An 11378-nucleotide genomic window follows, 5' to 3' on the forward strand; every position below is an offset into this window, starting at 1 on the left:
CCAGATACCATTCTGTACCAAGATTTAGAGAGCCAGGAAAAAAAAATCCATTATCATGAAAGAAAGAAGGTGCTGTGCACTATTATTTAGTGACAGGGAGATTCAGCTTCAATTGTGACAAGCGGAAATAATTTGGGATGGATATAAGGAGTCCAATACTTGTGTATGTGCTGATCTTACCTCAATACATGCTGAGATCATAGTTCAAAATCATATTGACAAAGACCTTCTGGCAGAATTGATTTCTGAAGAAGTGAGGCCTTTATTAAGGACCATTCAACCAGTCTTTTTTGCAGTTATAGAAGGTCAACACTTTTTATGACATACTAGAAAAACAGCAATATCAGAAAATCAATGAGCAATCCAGGACATACAGAGATAAAAATGGTCTAGAGTCAAGAATTAGGGACAGCATTACTTACTGACCTACAAGTCTAACTTGTGCTCCTGTGGTATATGTTCTTCTAATACTCTAAATATTTTTTTCATAATGCCAAAGTTTGTAATTCTATATGTATATATCTATGAATGCCCTAGACTATACATTCTAGGAGGAAGAGTTTCTAAATTTATCATATTTCTTTTACTGTGATGTAGAACAAGTTTTGAGTACCTAGCACATATCACACACTGAAATAACTTTTGAAAGCAAGTCAGTCATTAATTCCCTTAACTGGTAGCTAAGTATACTGTAGAATGACTTTTCCAAAGGAAATGCTTATCTCTTAAAAGGCAGGTTATGACAACAAAGAAACAAGAATGCAAAGAGAGACACTACAGAATGGGAGAAAACTTTTTGCTAACTACTCTTCTGAGGATTAATATCCAGAATATATAAAGAACTTTTAAAACTACCAAAAAATCTCCCACAAATAACCCAATTAACAAATGGGTAAATAAACTAAACAGATACTTCTCAAAAGAAATACAAATGGTCAACAAATATGAAAAGGTGTTAAACACCATTAGCAATGAGGGAAATGCAAATCAAAAATAAACAAATTTTATCTCACTTTCGTTAGAATGTATCAAGAATACAGACAATAAATGCTGGACAGGATATTAGGGGGAAAGGAACTTTTTATACTGTCAGTGGGACTACATGGAGGCCACTATGGAAATCACTAGGGAGGTTCCTCAAAAGACTAGTAATGGAACCACCATATGATCCAGTATATCCTTCAACATCTTTCCTAAAGAATTGGAGTCATCATAATGTAGTGATACATGCATACCCATTTTTTTAGCAGCACAATTCACAATAGCCAAACTATGGAGCCAGCCAGGCATCAATGGATGAATGGATAAAGAAAAGGTGGTGTATATATGTGTACAATGGATTTCTACAAGCCACAAAGAATGAAATTATATCATCTGCAGGAAAACTGATAGAATTCTTGTAACATTTTATTAAGCAAAGTGAGTCAAACTCAGCAAGTTAAGGGTCAATATTTTCTCTCATATATGGAAGCTAGAGAAGATAAAATAAAGGTGGGGGGTGGATCTCATGAAAATTGAAGGAAGGTCAGTAGAGAAAATAGACCAGAGGAAGGGAGAAAGGGTTGCAGGAGGGAAAGGAAAAGGAAATACTGAGGAATGATATTGGTCAAATTATGTTACTATATTGTGCATGAATGAATATGTAACAATGAATCCTTCCATTATGTACAACTATAATGCACCAATAAAAAGGGGGAGATTATGGGCATTAAGAAATTTAAAACCTGGTAAAAATATAAAGGGTATGTTCTGTGGCTGATTTTGCCAGGCTGAGGAATTTGACAACTTCATTATAAAGTCAATACAAAACTCATTTGTAATAAAAAAAAAAAAGGAAGAAAGAAAGGCTATGTTGTCCAAAGGCTATCCCTCCAAAAAGAATAATCCTGGCCAAAGGGAAGAACATACACAGAGTACTTGTGCTTATGGGGAAATCAGAAGATGTTAATATTCTGCAGTAATAAGGAATTTAAGGAGAGGTAACTGTCAATAGGAATATTTGGTGAACTTAATTTTTAAAATATTCATCTTCCTGGGGTGAAGACGGAAAGTTAAGCAAAGTATCAACAAGGATGAGGGATTTGAGCTATAGTTGGAATGGGGAAAAATATCAGAGCTGCAGTAGTTAGTGGGTTGTTACAAATATGAGCAAATGAGGTAGCATTAGAAAAAAAGCACAGAATCAGATCCAAGGCTCAAAAAGTGCTAAATGTTAAAGACCTTGGCAAGAAAGACAAAGCAGTTTATACATTAAAACCATTGAGCATTTCAGCTCAAATTTTTTAATTTATTTTTTCTTATGTTTTAACTGGCAACATAAAAAATACCTTCAGGGTACAGTGGTACATGCCTTGTAATTCCAGTGACTCAGGAGTCTGAGGCATGAGGATCACAGGTTTAAGGTCAGCCTGGGCTCTCTCTCAAAATGGAAAATAAAAAGGGCTGGGAACGAAGTTCAGTGGTAGAACGCCCCTAGGTTCAATTCCTAGTGCAAACAGGAGTGGGAAACTTATCTGCTGCTTTGACATTATTAATACTTTACACAATTTATTATCTGGAAATTTGTTTTATCTGTAAATGAGAAAAGAAAACATGATTTTCTAAAGGCAGTAACATAAAAAGGAAATCTCTAAAGAAACCTAGAAGTCTTGCTGCTTTTTATTCTCATCCTTCTTCCCTTCCTCATTTCATGTTGATTTGGTTGTTGTGGTTGTTGTCTTTTGTTTATTGTATCAATCATATTTATTGTTAGTATGGGGAGTACTGGGGGAAGTGCATACTGAACTGAAGACATAGCTTACAAGTACACTTTAAGAGTCTAAAGTGAACAGGTTGGAAAGGCAAAACAGGCATGAAAAATCCAAATTCTTCAGATGATAGCTTAGTATTAAGTTCTACTTTGTTTTGGGGTCTGTAACTGATGCAAAACTGATATTAGAATGTATCCCTGAAAAATAAAATGCTACATCATATTTAGCAAGTAATTTTACTCTTTCGGGTTTCTCAACTCTAAGGCTCCTTAGCCTTAGAAGTCATTGGGAGATAGGTTTTTGAATAAAACAGCTTAAATAATTCCTACTGTGACCCTGCATGGATTTCAAATGTCCAGATAACAAATAAAAGTTTTAGCACATTCATTCCAAAAGTTACTTTTTTAGAAATTGTTTAAATATAACTTTTACCAAAAGTTATTTGGAATTAAAAATATTAAACAATTGAAGTATACTAATTCCAAAATCAAAGTTCTGTGAACCAAAACTCATTCAGGATACACAAGAGAATTTGAAAGGAGATTTTTAAAGTGATGATATTGTTTCATGCTTTTCTTCTATTTAAATTGAATACAAATTTTTAAGACTTTATTCTGACACTGAAAAATTCAGATTAAAGAATGGCTGAAGAACATTACTTTTGCCCCATTTTTCTTTATAATGGAAATAATTTAGTACAAATCAAGTATAATAGGGATAGTCTCCATTTCTCAACTGATTTATCCCTGCTATCTCAGTCAATATTATCAGACTCTTAGGGAGAGTCACTGAAAATACTGACAAACAGGTTTAAAGCAATATACTTCAGCATTACCTTTATCAACAGTAATAAGGGAATTTGAGAAAAATCTGTCATTCTGGTAATTTCAAGGTAGTTTGGGTTCTCAGGGTAGATAGACTTAAGTTTACAAAGTTACAAAGAGTCAATATAGAGCAGAGAAGTATGTAAGAATAAGTGAAATAAGGAAGAGACTAATTTCTAATTTTCATATTACTTTTTACTATTAATATTATTTGTATGTATGTGTCTAAATTACTTTACAAAAAAGCTAACCATATTTAATATGTACAAATTGATGAATTTGAAGATAAATGTATGTCCATGAAAACTTCATGACAATCCATGTCAAACTTACCCATCACCTAAGGAAATCCTTTTTATATGTATGACAATCACAAAGAATCATTGTAAAAAATTTGGAAGATAAAAATGTCTATGAAGGCTTTTTAAAATTACATGTAATTCCATTCTTTAGGAGAATATAGTTAACATTTGAATATTTCTTTTCAGATATTTTGTATAACTGGTACCTCATTATGTATATGATTCTATATTCTTTTTTATAACATGCCATGGGTATATGCTTATCATATTATTTTGTTAGTATGAGCTCATTATCCTAACAATTATAAAAATGACTTAAAAGTCATATGAGAATTGTCATTGAAACAAAATTTACTCCAATTTCCAGATTCTTATTACTTTTTATTTTAAATGTGAAAGAGCTTGCTTTCTTTAAAGTTGTTTAAAAATCAAAATGAAAGAAAAGTTTAAACCAGTCAGTTGTGCTCAGTTCCCACTGAACTGCTGAAACATTCATAGACCCTAAACTCAGACTATTACGAAAAATAATTTGCAACTTCTATTAACTTTGAATTATTAGTTGTCTTCATTAAGTATTTTCCTTAGCCTTAGACTAATCCAAGGAATGAATAAGTAGGAATTTGTCTTAATTTAATAAAATAAGTTGATATAAACATAATACCTCAGGTGTTATATGGTGGTTAACTCAAAAATTTAAAGTATACTCAGTTGAAAAATATTAAGACTGTATGTATCAAAGATATGTTAATTTTAAAATAGTATAATTTTATCTACTATAAACTTTAAAATGTTACTGAAATAAAAGAATGTCCAATAGTGAAAAAGATGTGGTAAATTTATACGTGTTTGTTTCTGGGCCTCTATGAAAACCTTACTCCAAAGAGAAACTTTATATGTAACTTATCAATAGAAGACATCTACATGTATATCAGAAGGTTTAAGTGCATTGAAAATATCAAAGGTTAATATAGGATATTAGTGAGGTGATATTGTAAATTCATGAAAACTGAAAACAGAACACCAGATGTAATAAGGAGAAAACTACTAAAGAAAAACTGACAACATGAGGCAAGGACATGGAATTACTCAACTAGGTGGGCACCGTATATCGAACCACATGAAAACATGACTCCTCCCCGAAGTGTCTCTTTATGCATTACAGTCCACTGAATGGTGAAGTATAAAGATCAGTATAAAGTCACTGACCTTTTGGACTGAACCTGGCCTTAGGGTGGAGAAATTACAATACAATATCTAGGCAAAAATGCCAGGTCTTTGCTCTTATTTATAATTTCTAGCTTTGCTTTATATATCAATTAAATAATAAAAATTCTCATGATTTCTCTGCCTTGTGGGTTTGTTTCTTATTTGAAATTTTCTATGATGGGCTTCTATTTTTCTGGATTAAGGCTACTGAATTCCAATCCAGGATTTAGAGCACTGCTACCTGTAAGAATTCCTCTACTACCAGATAACTGTTTCTGTATTCTGAAAGCAGTTTGGAAGATTGATTCCACCCCCACATCCCCCTCGCTTAGACTGCTTACATGATAGACTTCAGACAATCTCATCTCAGTCAGATATATATATATATATATATATATATATATATTTTTTTTTTTTTTTCAGTACTGGGGATCGAACTCAGGGCCTTGTGACCAGCTGAGCTATCTCCCCAGCCCTCAGTCAGATATTGAGCCTGAAACATCTTCTATAATTTGTGAAATATAATCTTATTTTAAATATGATTATTTTCTCTTGAGTAAAAACATGAATCCAAATTTACCACATCTTCATTTGGCTGCTCCAGTTCTTTTTAATATAAATTTAGCCTTTACAAATTGACTGTAACTTAGGACTGGACAAGAGTCAAGTCAAAACTACTTGTCATGCAACTTTCATCTTGCTTTTGTAAATGAAGCTAAGATAGCAACCAGTTCAATTAACTGCTGCTTATCCATCTTTTAGTTCTCAATGAAACTTCAAAATAAGGTGTAATTTGTTTCTTATAGGAAATGACTTGTCATCTCTTGCTAACTCACTGGAGGTAAGCTTACTTAGAAGACTGAGTTCCTTTCAGAGAGTAGGACAGGTATACTTAAATTTAACAATGGCACAAGTTCAAACGTTTTGGGAAATTTTGCTAACTGACTTATAATTCTGCATCTGTATGCAAAAATCACATTTCTGGACAGGACTTTCAAAACACGAAATACAGCATGTGATATGTGTTGCACCCTAAATACAAAATGAAAACACTAACTGTTCATAAAGAAGTAGAGTTGAAAAATACCTCCCACTGTATGCAGATGTTCACAGAAAATATAGCTTTGAAAATGCTATTTAAGGGCTGAGGTTATGGCTCAGTGGTAGAGCACTTGCCTAGCATGTGTGAGGTACTGAATTTGATTCTTAGCTCCACATAAAAAAATAAAATATATTGTCTCCATCTACAGCTAAAAATATTTTTTTAAAAAGAAAATGCTATTTAATTCTGTGCTCACAAACCTTTGTGGGGAAATAGGCAAGGAGGCAAAGAAATTTTAATATAATTCCATAAAATTGCGAATTATTCTGAATAGCCTTTGGAGTTACATAAATGTGCTATTCTTACAACTAAAATATGTATTTCCTTAATTGTCTATACCTTCCCTCAGATCATCTCCAAGATGGTATCTTAATAGACTTGGGAATATTCTGGGAATGAAGCTTCTGATGGTGGAAAAAAGATTGTTGAATTACCAGTGTGTCTTTTTTCTGTTCTCTTGACATTGATTTCTATGGCAATGCATTGACTCCAGCTGAAATCTTGAAAATCTCTTGTTCTCTCATTCTCTCTCCCCAGCCATACTCCATTTCAAGATTATTGCCTTGGTGCAAACTCTTGTTTAATGTACTCTAATTTCAATACCATGTCCTCGGGCTCAATAGAGAATAACAACTCCTGTCCTTTGACAACTCAAATGTGAACAGGGAGGAGTTGAGAAGATGGGTGGTCTGATGCTTTCTTGGCACTCTTGAATCTCTCACGATAGAGTTGTGAACAGCTGTGGAGACTCTAAAATGTGACACACAATCAGTTCATGAGACTATTCTCTGAATAAGGATTTAAAGACCAAAATGTACAGCTGAGAAGTGATTAAAAAAAACTTATATCTAAAAATATAATCCACATGTATTAAAAACTATCTCAGATTCTCATCAGACAATACCTGTGGGTATTATAAAGCAGAGAGATAAATCTGACAATGAAAACATTAATCAGTTCTATCCAGCTACTATTCTCATTTTACATGACACCTCTCCTCTGATGTAGAGATGTCTGGGAATTGAAGAAATGAAAGGATCTCCCTCTCTTTTCTGGTTTCAATTAAAATACGATATCAAAGCTTTAAACAGAAAATGCATCAAATCCACCTGCACTTTATCTGAGTTGAGTTGGAGAGTACAAAGCATTGTTCAAGGAGTTCAAATGCCACATTCACCCTTTTTATTTCCAAAAAAGAAGCTGACCACTGTGAAACAGCCAACGAATAGGACCTGTATGTCCTGATCATGTTTTCCTGCCCTCCCCACAAAAGACTTAAGATGCTATTTGTTTTGAATAAGTTTCTTTACAAACAAATATAATTTTGTTAAAATTTTCTTTAAGTTAAAATAGGAAAGGGTATTGTGAACCTGATAAGAATTTGCAGAAGGTGTAGTGAAGCATTTCACAATGAAATATTAAAATCAAACCACTCTTAACAAAATCTTTTGAGTTTTTTTTTAAAAAAAGGAATGACCTGCAAGTGAATCTCAGGGACACAGCACCTCTACAGCTCAAAAGAAAAATAACACTGATAAATCTCAAAAATTATGTCCACTGGAGTAATAAGTAAAAGAGAAAGGTGAACAGAACTATACTGGGATTAGTAAATCTTAACTATTATATGTCCATCTGACCTTCACTGGGAAAGAGTGATTTGTTCTTTCCCAAGATACCAGTTTTCAGGATGCAATTCATCCATTGAACAAACCCTTTGGGAGAATGTGCCAAGTTCTTTCCCCTATGCACTCTGGGATGTGTGTTCTGTGAAAGCAATATACAACCTATGCACTGGTATTGGTATTTTTAAAAAAATATTTTTGCCCCTAAAATTTGGGATTTCTGTAGTACTCCAGGGAATGTAGGAATAATTCTTTTACCTTTATACCTCATGTTGCTTAGTTTCAGTGAATTTTTTGAGGAGATGGTGTGTGTAATGTTTAGAGGACAAATTTTTATGTTAAAAAGACCTTGATTTAATCACTCTGCTGGTCATTAGCTGAATACCTTTAAGTAAGTTATTTTCCTATTCTATGTTTTCTCCTTTTCAAAAAGGGAAAATAGTATCTTAAGATTTTTAAAATGATAAATGAGATAATGGTTGTAAAACAGACAATGCACTGTCTATAATCAATAAACCTTCAAGATATGGCAGCTGTTATAACTATTACTTAAGCAGTGTAACAGCTAAGATGTTTCTTAGATAATTTGCATATCAGAGAAGTAAGCAATTTTATATTGCTGAACCAAAGAATTGTAATTTTGGAAATAAAATGAAGTAGTCTTAAGTATTTCATTTAAATAACCATGAATCACTCCCTTGGAACTTAAGCATGACTTTCATGTAATATTTGGTTTGCTCTTCAAAAGATAAAAAGTAATTTTTAAATATAAATTATCAAGAATTATATGGGTTTGATTTTTGTTTAATTAATACATGTTCACATATACAATTTAAAAACAACTTTGTTAAGGTTCTTAATCAAATATTTTTGATAGGTATATTCATAATACATATAATTCAGTAGCTTTCCTAAATACAAATAATAAGTTTCTGGGAAATAGGGTAAAACAATTTCTTATTAATTTCAATAAAAAAAATTAACAAACTCTAGGAATAAACTTTACAAATAGATAGCAACTTTTTCCATGACAATCTTACATTAACATACTTTCAACAAATGGGGTACTTTATAATTTAATAAAATGATAAAGCTCATTTGAATATGTGAGAATGACAAGAAAAATATCTGAAAAGGGGAAATTCATTTTATTCCTACAATATATTAAACACATAGTATAAAGCATCGATAGTCATATAATGTAGAATTGATTTCCAGAGATAAAGAAGATCATTGGAAGAAAACAGGGAATCTAGAGGTACATATAAGAATGTAAATGAGAAAGATCTGATTTCAAATTAGTGGTAAAAAAATTGAATAGACACATTTCCTGTTAGTTCACTTGAAAAATGTAGTGGAGGTAAGTGTGACGCTTCAAAATATATACAAAATAAATTTATGACCTCTCAAAAATTAAAAGTACTAAAGAACAATATCATTATAGAATTTTCAGATTAGTTTTAAAGAAAACTTTTGTAGAAAAAATGAATTTGGATAAAAATTTCTTTTTCTTTAGTTTTATGCCTCCCCAAGTAAAACTTCTCCAAAATTCAAAATAAAACACTATGAAACTGCCCCAGGGAGGCAGGCCCAGAGACCCAGGCCCAGACCAGCCCAGCCCCAGACCACAGTCCAGCACCATGTTGCAGTTGACCACCTGTCAACACATGGAGGCTCTTCTGCCCACTAGCAGGGATTATAACTCACCTGGAGGCCACCATCCCTAGAAGGGCAGCATCCTTTTGAGTCAATGCATTATCAAGTTCCTCTAAGGCATCAGGCTACTGAACACTAGGAGGTTTGAACAGTACTGTATAGTTTTATTGTAGATTTTTAAACTAGTAGTAATATTACAATTATTCCTATTATACCTATTATTATTCCTACTTTTCTTTTATTAATATTTTTCTCATCCTCTCTATTTCCTTCTTATTTACCTGTCTCCTTGGAGATTCTTTCTCCCTTTTCACATGCTAACAACCAATTTCTTTTAATTCTATTTTCACTACTCATATGACATAGTACCTCTATAGACACACTTCTTATCTCATTAACATTGTATCCTACACCCCTCCCCATCCTCTTTGTCCACCTTTAGAAATTTTGGTCCTTATTCCAAAACTATTGGCTAAGCTGTAAATAATTATCTAACTCATAATCTCTGTTTACTAGGACAATATGGTTAATATCTTAAAAAGGGACTATTTGAGTTAAGGATGCAAATTGTTTGTATGGTATACTGCTAATATTGATCTCTCACTTCAAGGTGAGGTATTAGAAACCTGCAGGAACACTATAAGTCTATAGGGGGGAAAACGCAATACCTCAGATTTGCACTCCTAGAGGGGAGGATACATGAACAATATGAGAAAACAAGGGAAGAAAGTGTCCCAAACAAATCTAGATGCTACATCAGTAAAATCCAATCATAGCATGGCAGAAGAAACGTCAGAAAGGGAGTTCAGAATGTACATAATCAAAACAATCAGGGAAGCAAACGATGAGATAAGAGAGCAAATGCAGGCATTGAAGGATTACACCAATCAACAGTTTAAAGAGCAAATGCAGGAAGCAAAGGATCATTTCAATAAAGAGAGATTCTGAAAAAAAATTCTTGAAACGAAGAAAACAATAAACCAAATTAAAAATTCTATAGAAAGCATAACCAATCGGCTAGAACACCTGGAAGACAGAAACTCAGACTTTGAAGACAACATATTTAATCCTGAAAACAAAGTGACCAAGAAGAGAAGATGATAAAAAATCATGAACGGAGACCCAAGAATTATGGGATATCATGAAAAGACCAAATTTAAGAATTATTGAAATTGAGGAAGGCAGAGAAACAAATCAAGAGGAATGAAAATCTATTCAATGAAATAATATCAGAAAATTTCCCAAGTCTGAAGAATGAAATGGAAAATCAAATACAAGAGGCTTATAGGACACCAAATGTACAAAATTACAACAGATCCACACCAAGGCAAATTATAACGAAAATACCTAACATACAAAATAAAGACAGAATTTTAAAAGCTGCCAGAGGGGAAAAAAAAATCAAATTACATTCACGGGAAAACCAATACAGATATCAGCAGACTTCTCAACCCAGATCCTAAAAGATAGAAGGACCTGGAACAGCATTTTTCAAGCTCTGAAAGAAAACGGATGCCAACCAAGAATCTTATACCCAGCAAAACTTACCTTCAGATTTGACTATGAAATAAAATTCTTCCATGATAAGCAAAAGCTAAAAGAATTTACAAATAGAAAGCTGGCACTACAGAACATTCTCAGCAAAATATTCCATGAGGAAGAAATGAAAAACAACAATGTAAATCAGCAAAGGGAGGAACTACCCTAAAGGAATAGCCAAATAAAGGAGAAACCAAGTCAAGTTAAAAACCAAAAACCAAAAATAAGCTGAAATGACCAGGAATACAAATCATATCTCAATAATAACCCTGAATGTTAATGGCCTGAACTCATCAATCAAAATACATAGATTGGCCGATTGGATTAGAGAGAAAGACCCAACAATATGCTGCCTTCAAGAGACTCATAGAAAAAGA

Source organism: Sciurus carolinensis, chromosome 6 (assembly GCF_902686445.1).
Source record: "Sciurus carolinensis chromosome 6, mSciCar1.2, whole genome shotgun sequence".
Classification (NCBI taxonomy): Eukaryota; Metazoa; Chordata; class Mammalia; order Rodentia; family Sciuridae; genus Sciurus; species Sciurus carolinensis.